Source organism: Ornithorhynchus anatinus, chromosome X1 (genome assembly GCF_004115215.2).
Source record: "Ornithorhynchus anatinus isolate Pmale09 chromosome X1, mOrnAna1.pri.v4, whole genome shotgun sequence".
NCBI lineage: Eukaryota > Metazoa > Chordata > Mammalia > Monotremata > Ornithorhynchidae > Ornithorhynchus > Ornithorhynchus anatinus.
In genome coordinates, this window is record NC_041749.1 from 19,105,490 (window position 1) to 19,121,722 (window position 16,233).

The following is a 16,233-nucleotide window of genomic DNA, read 5'->3' on the forward strand; positions in this document are numbered from 1 at the left end:
TGAGAGCGGAAAAAGCACAGGAGGGTGAGTCTGTACGGAACAAGCTGCTTTGCCTGGCAGGTTTCTAGTCGGCTAGACTCAGGTGCCCATCGAGTCTGACTTCTAGAGATCACTGCCCTTCTTGCGAGCCCCGTGAAATGTTTCTGGCAGGTTTGTGAGTGAGGGGTGACTGGTGACAGTTTTAAATCTGAACTCATCCTCCGTGAATGACTCCAGGATTTGGGGGATGGACAACCTAGTGGTAAAAGAGCAGAGTAACCAACAACTTGGACACCACTGGTGTCCTCAATAAGGCCGACTTTCATTATTCTTGGGATGCAGGCTCCCCCCCGGGCCTACCAGACTCAGTGCATAGGTTCAGGATGAGCCATTGATTGTCCAAGTTCTGGGGTTGGCCTTCTCGTCTGCCCGCTTCCCTAGGATTGTAGCACCCAGGTCTCTAGTTTGCTAGGTGGCTGGAGGAAAGGGAGGAGGTCGGGGATGAGAGAGGAAAGAAAATCTGCAGAGAGAGAGTAAAATGACTTGTGGCGGCCCATGGAGACAACATTCGGAAAAAGGAGAGGAAGCAGTTTTCACAGGGGAAGGTCGGACTGGCTGAGTATGCTGGCAATGAAGAGAAAATGGAATTTCACCACCTGGTTCGTAGCTTGGCATGATTCTTGACTGACTCCAGATGGGTGGCACCTACTAATGCTTGGCATCACCACTTCTCTCCCCTTCCCACATAGTTCCAGGCGCCCTCTGGGCCGGGGCTGAAGCCATGTCTGTGTTTCGGTCGGAGGCTCACAAGGGAAGGATTGGGGGGAGGGTCAGGGTAGAAGTGGTGAAGTTTCAACCTCCCTGCCTGGGTCTTGCATTATACTTTGCCTCCTGCTAGGGCTTCGCTGTGCTGCCAAGAGACCAGAGAGCAAATTATGGCAGCTCCATAGCTTTCGGCAATCGTCAGAGTCAATCCCATAGGAAAGTACAGATCTTCCCTCCTTCTCCCTCCTCCCTCCTGCTGGGTGGGGCCGGCCTTGTCCTTGGTGGGCCGGAGTCCCAGGTGATCCTGGGCTGCTGGTTTTTATCATAGTACAATATATATATATGTGTATATATATATATATATGTGGCAAGAGATCTAATTTAAAGATGTAACATTTATTAAACAGGTATGCTTAAATTGAAATTGTTTTTAAATATGGATATTTCAAACTCATTTAATTTCTAGCCCTAAACTGAAATCAAGCCATTTTGTACATGTCACATACATTTTAGATATATAAGCAGTGTTTATGGACAAATACAGCACATGTGTGTTTCGGTGGTGGCGGAGGGAGTTGAAGGAATGCTTTTCCATATGGGTAATTGTGGCAGTCAGCCGTAATGCATATCATTTCAGTTTACTGTTTCTCAGTTTACTAAATCCCAGCATCTGTTCTTTGACTAAAGCTGGAGTCTTTAGGTCAGATCATGTAATGATCATATACAAGAGATTAAGTACTGTACTGATCAGCAGCAATAATGCATTCCAGAAAAGATCTAAATCTGTGGAAAAAACATACAATGTAGACACATGTTCCATAGGGCCAAAGAATTTTGTTTATTCAAACACGATATTTTTGCCTTTTGTTGTGGCAAGGACCTGCCTTTTATTGCGTTATTGAAACATCTTCAAAGCTTGGAAATCCGAGTGACATTCCAATAAAAACCTTTGTAATGCTGCAGAAGAGAAACCCAAATTCAAAGCAGGTCTGTGCACTTGGCATAGTCGGTAATAACAATCCAGCATGTCATGAAAGGCTGTCCCGCAGCAAACTGGAAAAGGCATTGAGCTTCTGTAAAGAGGATGAGAATGGGACTTAATGATTTATTCTGAACTCAATGGAGGCAAATTGTCTTTGAGGTTGGAGGATTCTGTAGGAAGCAACCGTTGAATTCTCCAGTTGACTTCCTCGGTTCATTGGGTTACTTCAAAAATGATTTCAAGGAAGATAAATACGTGCAAAGTTTCTAAAGGAAGGTAGATAGAGATCCTTTTAGACAAATAATCTTTCGGTCTCAAAGTGTTTCACTAAAAGTACTTCAACTGTTGGAATGCATCTATTTGCGAGAAGGTGCCAACTCTTTTCAACCTCAGACGCGACAAATGAGGGCTTCTGTGGGGTTCATGTGCTACATTTCAGCTCTCAAGGAGATCTAGATTCAGATTTTATCCACACAACCCATTTTGTTGTTTTTAGTTCACCACTTTTATGCACTAAAAGAAAAACCTCCAGCACTTAAGTCTTAATTTATACCCAGACTCAGCACGTGCATGTGTGTAAATGTACAATCATTTGCTTATTCAAATATTTGTTTGGATTGCTCTATTTGTAAATATTATTATATCTGTCTGCCCCGATAAACTCCTTCTGAGGAGTAGTCATAGTATTTATTAGTGCTTACTGTATGTAGACCCTTCTCAGGATCTCACCTGGAGAGTTTCCAGTATGCTACCAGTCTCAACTATGGGAGGTAGAGTCAAGCAGAGGCCTTCCCATTCCATTCCAAGCTTGGGCAGCGGCTAGTGAGTGGAAGACCATCTGCTACAAGTCAAAACTCACCTACGCTGAGCAGCAGCCGCATGGGAAAGAGTCGAGTTTACTACGTGGAAGAAGGCAGTGGTAAACCAGTTCCATATTTTTACCATGAAAGCTCTAGGGATATACTACCAGAATGACTGCAGATGGAAGTGGGGCATTCTGGGAGAGATGCATCCATGGAGTCGCTAAGGGTCATATCTCATTCTTCTGTTGTACTTAACACAGTGCTGTGAAACTCCTGGGTGCTTCGGAGCGTATTTTTGCTACCTTACATTCTTTGCCTTTAGAGCCAAGGCATGAGTTATAGTATTGTTGTAATCATAACCAATCATTGCTTCCTAATCTCATCCACTCTGTAAAATCCCAAGAGCTCCTTGGACAGCTATTTGCTAACCTCTCGAGCCAATTGAAAGAGCACGGGCTTGGGAGTCACCGGATGTGGGTTCTGATCCTGGCTCTGCCTCCCGTCTGCTGTGTGACTTTGGGCAAGACATTTCACTTCTCTGTGACTCAGTTACCTCATCTATAAATGGGGATTATTTACATGGGTCAACTTGATGATTACATTGTAGCTACCCTAGCACTTAGTGCTCAGCACATAGTAAGCGCTTAAATTCCATAATTATTATTACAGGATAATGCTTTTGAGGCCCTCCTAGCCTATTTTCCATTTCCTGCTCTGGCCCGACCCATTGTGCAGACTAAAATTATCAGCAGGTCCAAGAGAGATTTGGTTAAAGAGAAATTTTGGATAAATACCTGGAGGGACATTCCCTTATGGATTACTAGAAAAATAGTTAAGGATTTTGAAGAAAACATATTTCTCAACATTAAGGTGGATCTTATCAGTCATTCAATCAAGGAAGCAGTGTGACCTGTGGAAAGAGCATGGGTCTGAGTGTCAGAAGAACCCAGGTTCTAATCCCAGCTCTGCCCCTTGTCTTCTGTGTGACCTTGGGCAAATCCCTTCACTTTTCTGTGCCTCAGTTCCCTCATCTTTAATTGGGGATTAAGACCGTGAGCCCCATGTGGGACATAGTGTCCAACCTGATTACCTTGTATCTAACCCAGTGCTTAGAACAGTGCTTGGCACATTAGAAGCAATACCATAAAAAATCACTTAGTCATATTTACTGAGCACTTACTCTGTGCACAGCACTATGCTAAGCACTCGGGAGCATGCAGCCTAAGAGTTGGTAAACAGTCCCTGTCCATAACGAGTTCACCATCTAACCTAAGTATGGCAGCCATCACTTGGACTCAATAATAATAATGAGGGTAGTTATTAAGTGCTCACTATGTGCCAAGCACTGTTCTAGGCACTGGGGTAGATACAAGGTTCTCAGGTTGGATCCAGACCCTGTCCCAGGTGGGGCTCACAGTCTTAATCCCCATTTTACAGATTGGCAACCATTTCATTGCCAAGCTTGGGACATATTACTGATCTGGAGGGGCCACTGATCTGACCCAGTAATAGCAATGTTTCTATTGAATCAATCACGTTCTCATGTTAACTTATTCAAAGGGGAATGAAATGAACAGCTGAGTGATTTGCTCGAAGCCAGTGGCCCACAGAATGAAGAGGATTCTCTATCCAGGTATTCATTCCCCTCTGGGATTTAACAAATGATCACTCACCAAGAATTCTATTTTGTTTTTAAAAGGTGACTAAAATGGTGCTGGGGAAAGATGGGATTCCACAAAGAAAGGATGGCTCATACTCCTCTGAATGAAACACTACTTTACATCAAGATACAGAATTCCAAGTAGAATTTTTATAAAACCGAACTCCTGTAGTGATCCAACATTGTCACGCAAGGATTTTACTGCACTCATCTGACTGGCACCGTCGTAGTTTGGTTTGCTAAGTCTGCACCTTCACTAAAATTTCCCATGCCCCTCAAGTCACTTGATGAGAAACAGAAAAGATGAGCGGCACAGATTATCGTAAATAGATGGGCTAAGGAATGTAAACTGCTAGGAAAGCCTAAGTGCTGAGCGCTGCCGTTCTCACAGAAGGGCACCTTGGTTCCCCTGATTTTCTGAGAAGCAGGTGAGCTCCCCCAGCCATCAGAAAAGATAGCGGGTGGTCTGGTGGCCCAGAGTAAACAGTGGAGAGCTCAGCTGACTAGACTTGCACTGGGAGAGGCCCATGACAGCTGATGAAGATTGTTTACTCAGTCGGTACATGACAATCATTGCTACTGTCGGACTTTTTTTTTCTTCCTCACAGATTATTTCACAGAACAAAAATAACCTTCTAGGCTGAGTCAGCACAGCTGTCCCCCCTGAAATCGGAGTGCTTATTGTTCCTGTTTGAAAGTGGGTGATTGGTTAAAGATATAGGGCATGCGAGGAGAGAAAGATCTAAGAGAGCTTGATCCTTTCTGTTCTGGAGGGCTTTTAAGTCTGATAAGAGGATATGGACTAGATACACTGTATGCTCCAATTCATTCCTTGCTCAGCACCCCAGTAGTTAGAAGCATCCGTGAGTTGGGGTCTCCTAGGAGAAAGCAGAAAAGAACTGGTGGAGAGCCAGTGTTTCTGGTTTTGGTCTGGGGAGTGTCTAAGAGGCAGAAGTACCACAGCTTGAACTCTTGGGCCCAGACCAAGCCCAGTGCCTTTCACTATGGGAGTGGAATGGCTAGAGAAGCAGTATAGCCTAGTGGATAGAGTTCAGGCCTGGGAGTGAGAAGCACCTAGCTTCTAATCCCAGCTCTGCCACTTGTCTACTGTTTGACCTTGGCAAATCACTTCATTTCTCTGTGCCTCAGTTACCTCATCAGACAAATGGGGATTAAGACTGTGAGCCCCAAGTGGGACATGGAGTATGTCTAGTCTGATTATCTTTCCTCTAGACAGTATACTCACTGGAGTCAGGGAATATGTCTACCAGAATCTGTTATATTGTACTCTCCCAAGCGCTTACTACAGTGCTCTGCACACAGTAAGCATTAAATAAATGACTGATTGCCCAGGGGCAATTGCCCTCAGTTGCCATGTCCTTGGGAGAGCCTTTCCTTTGCTTCTGTTTTTAACTCCCCAGCTTCACACAACCTCGGTCATCGGAACTCAGGCACCTTCTGAATGATGGGACAATGGGTGGAGACCATATCTATTGTCCATATCCATTGTATCCTGTGCAAAGTTAATGAAAGAAAATGGATCCAGTAAAATACTTGAGGGTGTACAGTGCTAAACACAGAGTATGGTGCTCAGCACACACTAAGCACTCCATGGTTTTCATTGATTGATTGAAATCATTAGCCACCTTTTTTCCAAGTGAACCAAAGAAGACTTGGGAACCAGGCAACATAGGAGACTGGGGAAGCAAAAGGTCAAATTCACACAAATGGTAGATTCAGGACCAGGAAAAGAGAAGTCAGGTAGGTTGCAATCAGACCACATTTAGGGGCTGGACCAGCAGAAGGTCAAATTCACACAAATAGTGGATTCAGGGCCAGGAAAAGAAAAGTCAGTCAGGTTGCAATCAGACCTGTTCAGGGGCTGGACCAGTGTGGTATGTCTCCATGGCATGTATAATGTAGATTTACAACCAAGCCGGGGGCCAATTTTTTTTTAAGTTGGATTTGCGCCAAGCTGAAATATGATCCAACTGGTATCGTCTAAGGCAAACACCCATCCTTCAGAAACTCACTTGCCTCGTGTATACAAGATCGGTGTGTTAGGATCTGTTCAATCTTGGGAATCATTTGAAAAATCATGTAGCTCTGCAGAGTTAGAGATGTCAGAAAGGGGGTCCCAGATGGCTTATCTTCTCCTACCTTTCTCCCCCAGTTTCCTCTTGAGCTTCCCTTGATGGAGCCAGGAAGGATAGGTGGCACCATCACAGAAGGAATCCAAGAGAAGTTTATTCTTCAAGAGGCTACTGAACTAGTGAGTAAGTAAATCCAAGAGACTACGGGATTCTGGCCCGAGAGTGGTCAGCAGAGACAAGGAGGAGCGGGTCAATGCAGCTGGGGTAGCATACACCCTTCCCAGGGGCTGATGGGAATGGCCTCACACATGGCAACTAGCCAGCAAGAGGCCCCCAGCATTATTTTCAGTTTTGTCTAATGAATTTTTTTTTCCTTGGGAGGGAGGAGGGAGGTGGTGGGAGCAGGGGGAGAAGGGAAGAGGGGAGTGTGCAGTGGTCCGGGTTAGGTGGGGAAGCAGTCCGGGGAGCTTACGACAGGCCGACGATATATGGAAACGCAGACGCTCTGCTCCTGGTCCAGAAATTCTAGAATTTGGAGAGCAAGCAGCTGATGATTTAGACGTCTCTGCATTTTGCTCCCTGGAAGGAAGATGGGTTCATTGCAAGACTGATTTACTAGCCATTTGTCCCCCACCCCCCTCCTTTCCAAGAAACAAAGACATTAGTGTGAGCAACCCACCTGCCTCTTTCTATCCAAATACTGCTGCACCGTACGTTTTGCCTCGAGGAGTATGTTCTCCCCTTGATGTGTGTTAGTCATTCTAATTAAGCGTAATAGGAGTGATGATGTGCACACATCAAGGCAAGCACAGACTGCCAAGGCTGGAGCTGTTCCATTACATCATGCTTTGGCTCCCGCTCACCTAGGTAATTGACTCGAGCTTCTGAGCCCCATCGTGCCTAGCACAAGGGCTGGCCGCTCTTTCCAGGCAGGGGGACCTTTCTCACCTGCGCCCCTCCTGATGAAGTGACACTGCTGACCATCATCTAAACCCTCCTCTGCCCAGGCCACAGGCACAGAGTCTCACTGAATGCTGAAGAAATTGGGGAAGAAGACCAAGGCGGTGACGTTCCTGATCCCATAAGGCATTCTGTTTAGGAAGGAAGCTCCCCCCGCCCTCCTCCCGTGGGTTGATGGAGATGGACGACTCTTCCCTCTAGACTGTAAGCTCGTTGTGGGCAGGGAATGTGTCTAGCGACGGTCTTCTATTGTCCTCTTCCAATCTTCCAATAGCTAAGTACATTACTGTACACACAGTAAGCGCCCAATAAAAAAATAAAGGCCTAGTGCTTTTTCCACTAGGTCTCGCTGCTTCTGAGCTGCATGGATCTTCTGAGTGCAATTGGATCACGTCACAAATGCCACCAGTCCTCCTGGGAGATGCCCCGTAGTGCATGTTTTCAGAACCCTTCCACTCACTCTCCTGCCTTGAAAGTACCACTAGGCTTACCTTCCTTTCCGGTGAGCTCATTAAAATTGGACTGCAATACCATTCTGTTTTCTGATGACTGGCCCTGGAATGGGCAAAACTGGTTTAGCTAGAAGCACACCTACAGCAATTTTTCCCTCCCCTAACTCCCATCCTCGTGGGAGTGAATCTCGGCAGTCAAACTGAGAAATGAGTCTCACTCCAAGAAGTAAATGCCAGGCTCTAATCCTATATGACCCCAATGCTCCTCCAACTCAAGTTTGCCTCATGAAGTCAGTGGAAATGGCCTGCTAGAACTCGAAGGCAAAATTGGATCCATAAAGCCATCTGCATTCTTGTTGGTTACCTTAGCTGGAACCAGAAAGCCTCAGAGAGTGTGGCTTATTTGTCAGTGACTAGCTACTCAAATATGAAATGTCACCAGAACCCAAGAAAGAGAGCTCTGGAACCCAGTGACAGTAACTCAGCTGTATGGGGAGGAACAATCAATAGTACTTTTTGAGCACTTACTGTGGGCAGTGCACTGTACTTAGTGCTTTGGAGAATACAACAGAGTTAATACACATTCCCTGTCCACAGTGAGTTTACAGTCTAGATGGGGAGAAAGGCATTAATATAAATAATAAATAGAAAAGCAGCATGTCTTAGTGGTTAGAGCCTGGGCTTTGGAGTCAATCCTTCCTCTGCCACATGTCTGTTGTGTGACCTTGGGGAAGTCACTTAACTTCTCTGTACCTCAGATATCTCATCTGTAAAATGGGGATTAAGAGTAAAATGGGGATTTAGAGTGTGAGCCCCATGTGGGACAGGGCCTGTGTCTAACCTGATTAATCTGTATCTATCCCAGGGCTTAGAACAGTGCTTGGCACATAGTAAGTGCTTAACTAGTACCAGAATTATTATTTTTATTACAAATAATTATGGATATGTCCATAAATGCTGTGGGGCTGAGGGTGGGGTGAATATCAAGTGCCCAAAGGGTACAGATCCAATTCCACGGAAACAGAAGAGAGAAGGAGACGGGGAAAAATAGGTTTAACTGGGGAAGGGCTCTTGGAGGAGATGTGACCTTAATAAGGCTTTGACGTGGGAAGAGGTTGAAGTCTGGAGTATATGGAGGGGGAGGGAATTCAGGTCAGAAATTGGAAAAATGGGAGAAATGGTGGAAATGGTGGAAACTCAGTCTTAGCACTACCAACGAAAACCCTCCCAACGAAAACCTTCCTGGCCTTGCTGGCTGCAAATCATTCATGTGAAATTAGATTCTCCACAATTTAGGCACTTAAACGCAAAGAACATCATGGTATTTGGGCAAAGGCAAAACAGTATTCAAGCCACTACCAAATCAAAGCATGGGCAGCTGTACTAACTGCCAGAAAAAAAAAAATCACCATGGTTTATGGAGCTAGAAAGCTGAAGTTGTCAGTAAATTCCAATTCCTGGTCAAGGGAGCGTCTGGAGGAAGGGTTGGGGTGATGGGTGAAGACGAAAGTGTTGCTAAAATGTTTTATGATTTGCTCTTGCTTTTCAAAGACTGACCCTGTGGCTCAGTCAGTAATTGAGAGAGCGCTCAGCGTTTTTCACAAGTCGCGGAATAAGGAGGAAACATAAAGTAAGGTGAATTAGCAGGAAAATTGCAAAGACCATACTGTCATGTAAAGCCCAACAGTCTGAAAGTTCAATATGAGAGAAGCAGAGGTGCATGGAGGATGGTTTCAATTTTCAAGTAGTGGTTTGACCACTCATGTTTTTTGAAAATGAAAAATAAAATCTTGGCTCAGTCCTTGGTGCAACGGAGAGGTATTCTACTCTTGGATCTCTGCCTGCTCACCCTCATGAAACTGGGATTATATATTGTGATGGAAACATAACAACTCCTCCTGCCAAAGAATAGGTCATACATACTGCAGCCCATGAACCAAAGAATTATTGCTGCATGTAAAGAATTGAAGTATAGAGCCCTGGCACTGATGGATTATTTAAAAAGTTGAAATTTCAGGGTCTTCGAGAAACATTTACTGGGACACGGCATGGCCTAGAGGATAGAGCATCAGTCTGGGAGTCAGAGGACCCGGGTTTTAATCCCAGCTCCGCCACTTGCCTGTTATGTGACCTTAGGCAAGTCACTTCACTTTTCTGTATCTCAGTTTCCACAACTGTGAAATGGGGATTCAATACCTGCTCTCCTTCCTACTTAGACTCAAGCCCCATGTGGGACAGGGACTGCATCCAGCCTGATTAACTTGTATCTAACTCAGCGCTTAGTGCTTGACACATAGTAAATACTTAAAAATACCATTAAAAGACTTGGACTATACAGGCACAAAGTAAGGACTCAGTAAATTCAACTGAATGAATGAATGAATACTGAAACATTCTTTTTTTCCTCTGAAAGTAGACAATCACTAAGCTAAAATGGCAGAGAAATCCCTGAATTTCTGCTTCTCATCTCAGCACCCAAGATTGGAGTTTCGTTAAAAACTCTACTCCATGGAGGACTGAGGTTGCTGGAAAGTAAAGATCCGAGAGGCTTAAAGTCTCCCCTTTGGAAGTATTGGCATGGCCCAAGAGTTAGCATCCCTTGTCTGACTCTGAAATTAGAGGGCAAGAGAAGTCACGCTGGGTCTGGTCCAGAGTTACACAGTTTAGGGGAAACATCTGGAATTCTATCCCATGAATCCCGAGCCTGAGGCGTAAAATCTCCTTGGTTCCCTGGGATCCGATCTGTCCAGGTCTCAGCCTAAGCTGAGGCAAGGGTGTGGTGAGACCTGAGCCTTGAAGCCACAGCTGAAGGGAGCCCCATTTTTAAGGGTGTCGCTTTCCCCCCACAATGTAACATACTCTCCTCCTCCCACTCCCCAGCTCCCTGCGCTTCCATTATCTCCACCGCCTGAGCTGGTGTTCCTTTCTCCTCTGGGATCGCCGTGTTCCCCGCAAACTCCGCACTCCTCCCTGTTCCAGCCCTGGAACAAGTGGATCCCAGCCAAGAAGACTCAAGCCCAGGAAAAGGGAGGCTCACGCCCTCTTCTCCTCTAACCTCCCTACTTCCTCAGGAGGACCAGAGGCCAGCACAGCTGCCTCTGCCTTTGCCCAGGGACAGCAAGGTGGAGCCCGAGACTCCGATTTCAGCCTGAGGTGAGAGGCCGTAATGAAAGCCAGGCTCGCGCTCTTAGCAGCCATTTGAAATTTTTGCTCCAACTGAAGGATGAGCAACCTGATCAGTTTTGCATCTCGACTGCATTTCAATCTATTTTTAAGTGTCCTACATTTTTTCTGCAGCAGTTTTCCCTAAAGATTTAAAAGCATGTGCTTCAAGTGAAATTTATTCCATATGTTTCTGATTCATTTGCTGATTAACTAATGCGTGATTGTAAACTGCTTTGAAAATACAAAGCACGGTACAAATGCTAAGAATTGTTATTATTTACACTTTAGACATCAAATAGCTCTTGTGAAACATTCTGTGGAGTTAAGAACCAAGAGAGTTGGGTTTTCTTTTTTCTTTTCCCCCTACTTCTTTTTCTTTGAACTCAGAGGCAGCTTTTGGGGAATTCTAAATAGAACTCAAATCCAGAAAATCATATTTCAGCTTAGAACTAAACGTTTTGAATAGAATCGGCTGTAAACCTGTCAAAGCGGTCTCATCTCTCCATCCTGCTAAAATTCAGTGGCCTAAAATGTCGAGTGCATAACGGAGTGTTGAAAATGTAGATATACTGACTGGCAAATTAAAATACCAGGTCAGGTGGTAAAGATTTAGAGTTTAGCAATGGAAATAAAAATGGCAAAGTAGTAAAGGGATTTATTTCTAAAGAAGTTAAAAGTATAAGGAAGGCTAAGAATAATAGTGAGAATTTTTTCGAAGGAGCGATTTCATTAGAGACAAATCAAGAGCCTGTTTGCTTAAGGAGAAAGTTATTTCACTTAAGGGAACCAAGATCAAGACAGAAAGGGTGTTCGCTCATATTTTATGTATACCTGTATGGTTTTAGTAGTTTCAAACTAGAATCAACTTTGCAGATACTCAGCCACTTAAAAATTCCAGGAAGCAACTCAGACAACTACTGGCGGGTAGCAAGGAAGAACACTTAGACACCCAGATTCTCGAACAAAGGCTGTGTGCTTAGTGCAGTGCTCTGCAGACAATAAGCGTTCAGTAAATACCATTGATTGACTGAAAGGCACCAGTACTGCTCTGGAAACCCAGATTACTGAGAAGCAGCATGGCATAGTGGCTAGCACACGTGCCTGGATGTCAGAAGGTCATGGGTTCTAATCCCTACTCTGCCACTTGTCTGCTAGGTGGCCTTGGGCAAGTCACTTACATTCTCTGTGCCTCAGTTCTCTCATCTGTGAAATGGAGATTGAGTCTGTGAGCCCCGTGTGGGACAGGGACTGTGTCCACCCCAGTGCTTAGTACAGTACCTGGCACATAGTAAGTGCTCAATACCAAAATTATTAACTATTATTATATTAACTGAACGAGCTGGGTCTTAGAGATGAGGGAAGTAAAGCATCCTGCTAATGATAATAGTCATGTATTTAAGCCCTTATTATGAGTCAAAGCACTCTACTAAGTACTTGACTAGAAAAAAGATAATCCAAACAGACATAGACCCAAGTGGAGTTACCGTCTCTACAGAACAGAGAACAGATATGGAATCCCCATTGTGCGGATGAGGAAACTGAGGTACAGAGCAGTTATGTGTCTTGCCCAAGTTCACACAGCAGCCAGGGGCAGAGCAAGGGTTAGAACCCAGGTCCTCCGACTCTCAGGCCTATGCTTTTTCCAGTAGGTCTCATTGCTCCTTCTCAGCTCTGGTGCTCATCCACACTGCCCGCCTGGGCTGAGGTCTGAGCAGGAATCTATTGTGAAGAAAGGCATAGGGTCCCTGTTCTGCTTGGTCCCTTGCATATGAAGAAAGGGCATTTTCCCATTTATTTATCCTCATGTCCCCATTTTTTCACTATGGTTGGAGAAAGTAAATGCAGGATTGAGACCTGATTTCTTGCTTCTGAAGTACCAAAGTTGTGCCTTCTCTGGCTTCAGGAGCTCACATTCCCGAGGTGCTAAGTGTTGTCCTGGGGATAAGGGAGGTGACGCAGCCCCTGGGACATCTCTTTCAAGAGCAGTGCGAGGAGAACCTCCGGTCAGCTTCTCCTCCCACTTCTCCACATCACAAGTGTGGAAATAAATCACTTCTTTGAGGGAAGAAAAAAACAAAACAGGCTTCTTCTAGGATGGCAGAAATCTGAGCCTGGAAATAAAACTGCTGAAGAGTGAACCAAAAAGAATGTTGAAAAAACAAGAGTTCTCTCATCACCCAAAGTCCTCTTGGCCCTGGCCAATTAGAGGGTCTGACCAATTCCTGGGGAGTAGACAAACCTAGAGCATTTAGCCCACTCTCTCTGGTATTCCCCCCCGCCTTTCCCTATTCCCTTTTGCTGCCCCTCTGGCCTTTCCTCAGATGCTCCGTATAAACCAGAATCTACCAGGGCCCCCTCTGATGCGGGTGCTTGGAAGGGACTTTGAAGGGAGGCAACTTCCCTGGTCTGATATCACACATAGGATTTCCCAGACACCAAAGGCAGACCTGAATTCTGGGTAGGAAATAGAAGTAGTTGTTTGTCCTGCTCCCCCCATAGTAGAGTCTCAAGTGATCACAGAGAGCACGCAACTGCTCTCTACCTCAGGTGACCTAGGGTGACATGGGCGGCTCTTTCAAATAACTGTGGTATTTGTTAAGTGCTTACTACGTGCCAGACACTGCAACAAGAGCTGGGATAAATACAAGCAAATCGGGTTGGACGCAGTCTCTTTCTCACATGGGTCTTACTGTCTTAATCTCAATTTTACAGATGAGGTGTCTAAGACCCAGAGAAATGAGGTGATTTGTCCTAGATCGCACAGCAGACAAATGGCAGAGTTGTGATTAGAGCCCACATCCTTCTGACTCCCAGGCCAATTCTCTTTCCACTATGCCACACTGTTTAATCTTTCCCTTTAGACTGTAAATACATGTAGACTGTAAGTAAGACCCATGCAATATCCCCTAGGCCAAAGTACTTCTCTAAAAGTCAGAGACCACCCTCTTTACTTTGTGCAGATGTACTCACCTGCTAGGCTTCTAGCTGGAGAGCTGTGATGGCAGAGAGAAATCATGAGCCCAAGGGAAGGGTTGATGTTTTCTGGCTCTCCTCAGGAACCACTGCTTCCTAAGGAAGAGCTCAGCCCACTAGTTAGCCTAATGAACTAAGACTGAATGTGCCTCCAAGCACTTTGAAAGCACCCCTCCCCACACCAGCTGTGAAGGAGGTAGGAGGTGAGGAGAGGGATACAGATTTTGTGGCCTACAAACAATTAGCTCTGGCCATTTGGTGAAGGGATTCAGCTGATAGTCATGAGAAGCAGCAAGGCACAATGGATAGAGTACGGGTCTGGGAGTAAAAAGGTCTTGGTTTCTAATCTCCACTCTCCCGCTTGTCTGCTGTGTGACCTCGGGCAAGTCACTTCACATCTCAGTGCCTCAGTTCCCTCATCTGTAAAATGGGGATTGAGACTGTGAGTCCCACAAGGGCCGGGGACTGTATCCAATTCAATTTGCTTGTATCCACCCCAGTACTTAGAACAGTGCCTGGCACATAGTAAGCACTTAACAAATGCCATCATCCTTAATAGGCGCTCTGCTATCGCTGGGGTTGCTTCATCCGCCACAGCTGGTTCTGTGGAGATCAGGAGATCAACTGTGCCTTGGACTCAGACTTTGATGGCAGCATTTCCTCTGCATTCATAATTTACAGAAGTCCAGTGGCCACAAATGGGAGGGTAATTCTGTGTGGTTTTGCCAATTTACCAATCTCACCCACCAGGCCAGGTTTTTAATTTAGGGCTTTGGGGTGTTTGGGGAGAAGTACATGATGAAGGGCTCAAGAGGCTTGGAATACTGATTAGCTAGACCAGAGGCCAAAATCCACTATGGATTTACTGCAGTGCACTAGTGTGACTGTTAAAGTGGAAGGGAGGTGCTGGTAAGGGAAAGTAGTGGGGAAAGGATGGTGCAGGTCTTCTCTCTCTGTCAGCAGCATCAATGCCCTGGAGATGGAGTATCAATCAATAAATAGTATATATTGAGTGCTTACTAGGTGCAGAGCACTATACTAAGCACTTGGGAGAGTATAATACAGCAGAATTAGCAGATACGTTCCCTGCCCATGACAAACTCAGTAATAATGATAATTGTGGTATTTGTTAAGCATTTCTTTTTGCCAAGCACTATACTAAGCATTGGGGTAGATAGAATACAGCCAGATCACACATAGTCACTGTACTACATGGTGCTCACAGTCTAAGGGGGAGAGAGAATAGGTACTGAATCCCCATTTTACAAATGAGAAAACTGAGGCACAGAGCGATTAAGTGAATTGCAGAAGATCACACAGGAGACAAATAGTAAAGCTAGGATTAGAACCCAGGTTTCCTGACTCTCAGGCCCGTGCTTTTTCCCCTAGGCCACCCTGCTTCCCATATACTAGCTATGATTTAACTCCACCCACCCCCAACCCTGCCTGGAACATCTTATCACTCCTCACTCCCCCAAGAGATTGACATCTTATTGTTGCTCAATTTTCAATCATTCAGTGCTTTTTTATTGAGCATTTACTGTGTGCACAACACTTTACTAAGCACTTAAGAAAGCACAATATAGTAGAGTTGGTAGACATGATCCTTGCCCACAAAGAGCTCTTACAACCTACAGGCCTGGCCCCTGTTGTAAACAACTGGGAGTGAGTCTGCAGCGGCTGATGAGTGGAAGCAGCTCGAGCTCATCTGCTTATGAAGCAGCTTGACTTAGTGGAAAGAGCACAGGCCTGGGAGTCAGAGGATCTGGGTTCTAATCGTTTGCTCTGTGACCTTGTGCCTCAATTTCCTCAACTGTAAAGTAGGGATTAAATACCTGTTCCCCCTCCGACTTAGACTGTGAGACCCAAGTGGGACAGGGAAGTTACTTGCAGCAGACGTGGCAGAGCCAGGATTAGAATCCTCGTCCTCTGACACCCAGGCCCATGTTCTTTCCACTAAACCACGATGCATCCCTTGGGAATCTCCTCGGGATACAGAACCAGTGGCTAGAACCCAATGGACCAAAGGCAACTGTTGGTTTGGCGAAGAGTCCAAATCCACACCAATTCAGTCACTTTGGAAAGGTGAGTCTCTGCCATGTATCGAAGGCAAATGCTACTGAAGCTCACCACAACTGCAGGCTGGACGAGTAATACTAATCTTTCATTCATTCAGTCACTTTTACTGAGCGCTTACTGTGTGCAAAGCACTGCACTAAGCACTTTGCACAGACTTGCCAACTTGAGCTGTCACCTAAAGAGGATGAAGGTCAGAAACAGACTGGGCATTTTGGGAGGAAGGAGCCAGAACAAAAACTAACAAATGCAGAACTAACTCTAGAAGGCCACGAACCAACCTGCCTGCCACAAGCCTTGATTTCAGACCCTGAGAGGGCCAGTG

The 16,233-nt window shown here is 45.4% G+C and overlaps 1 long non-coding RNA gene across 2 annotated transcripts; it reads right to left on the reverse strand.

Moving 5' to 3' along the window:
• Positions 1-1,558: 1,558 nt before the first annotated feature.
• On the reverse strand, positions 1,559-13,991 carry LOC103171502. 2 transcript variants are annotated; one of them, XR_486816.3, is made up of 4 exons: positions 13,830-13,991; positions 7,734-7,797; positions 6,755-6,861; positions 1,559-1,817 (listed from the first exon to the last, which is right to left on the reverse strand). It is a non-coding gene; the product is annotated as an uncharacterized LOC103171502 (long non-coding RNA). The 2 variants fall into 2 exon arrangements; XR_003754637.2 differs by lacking the exon at positions 7,734-7,797.
• Positions 13,992-16,233: the final 2,242 nt, after the last annotated feature.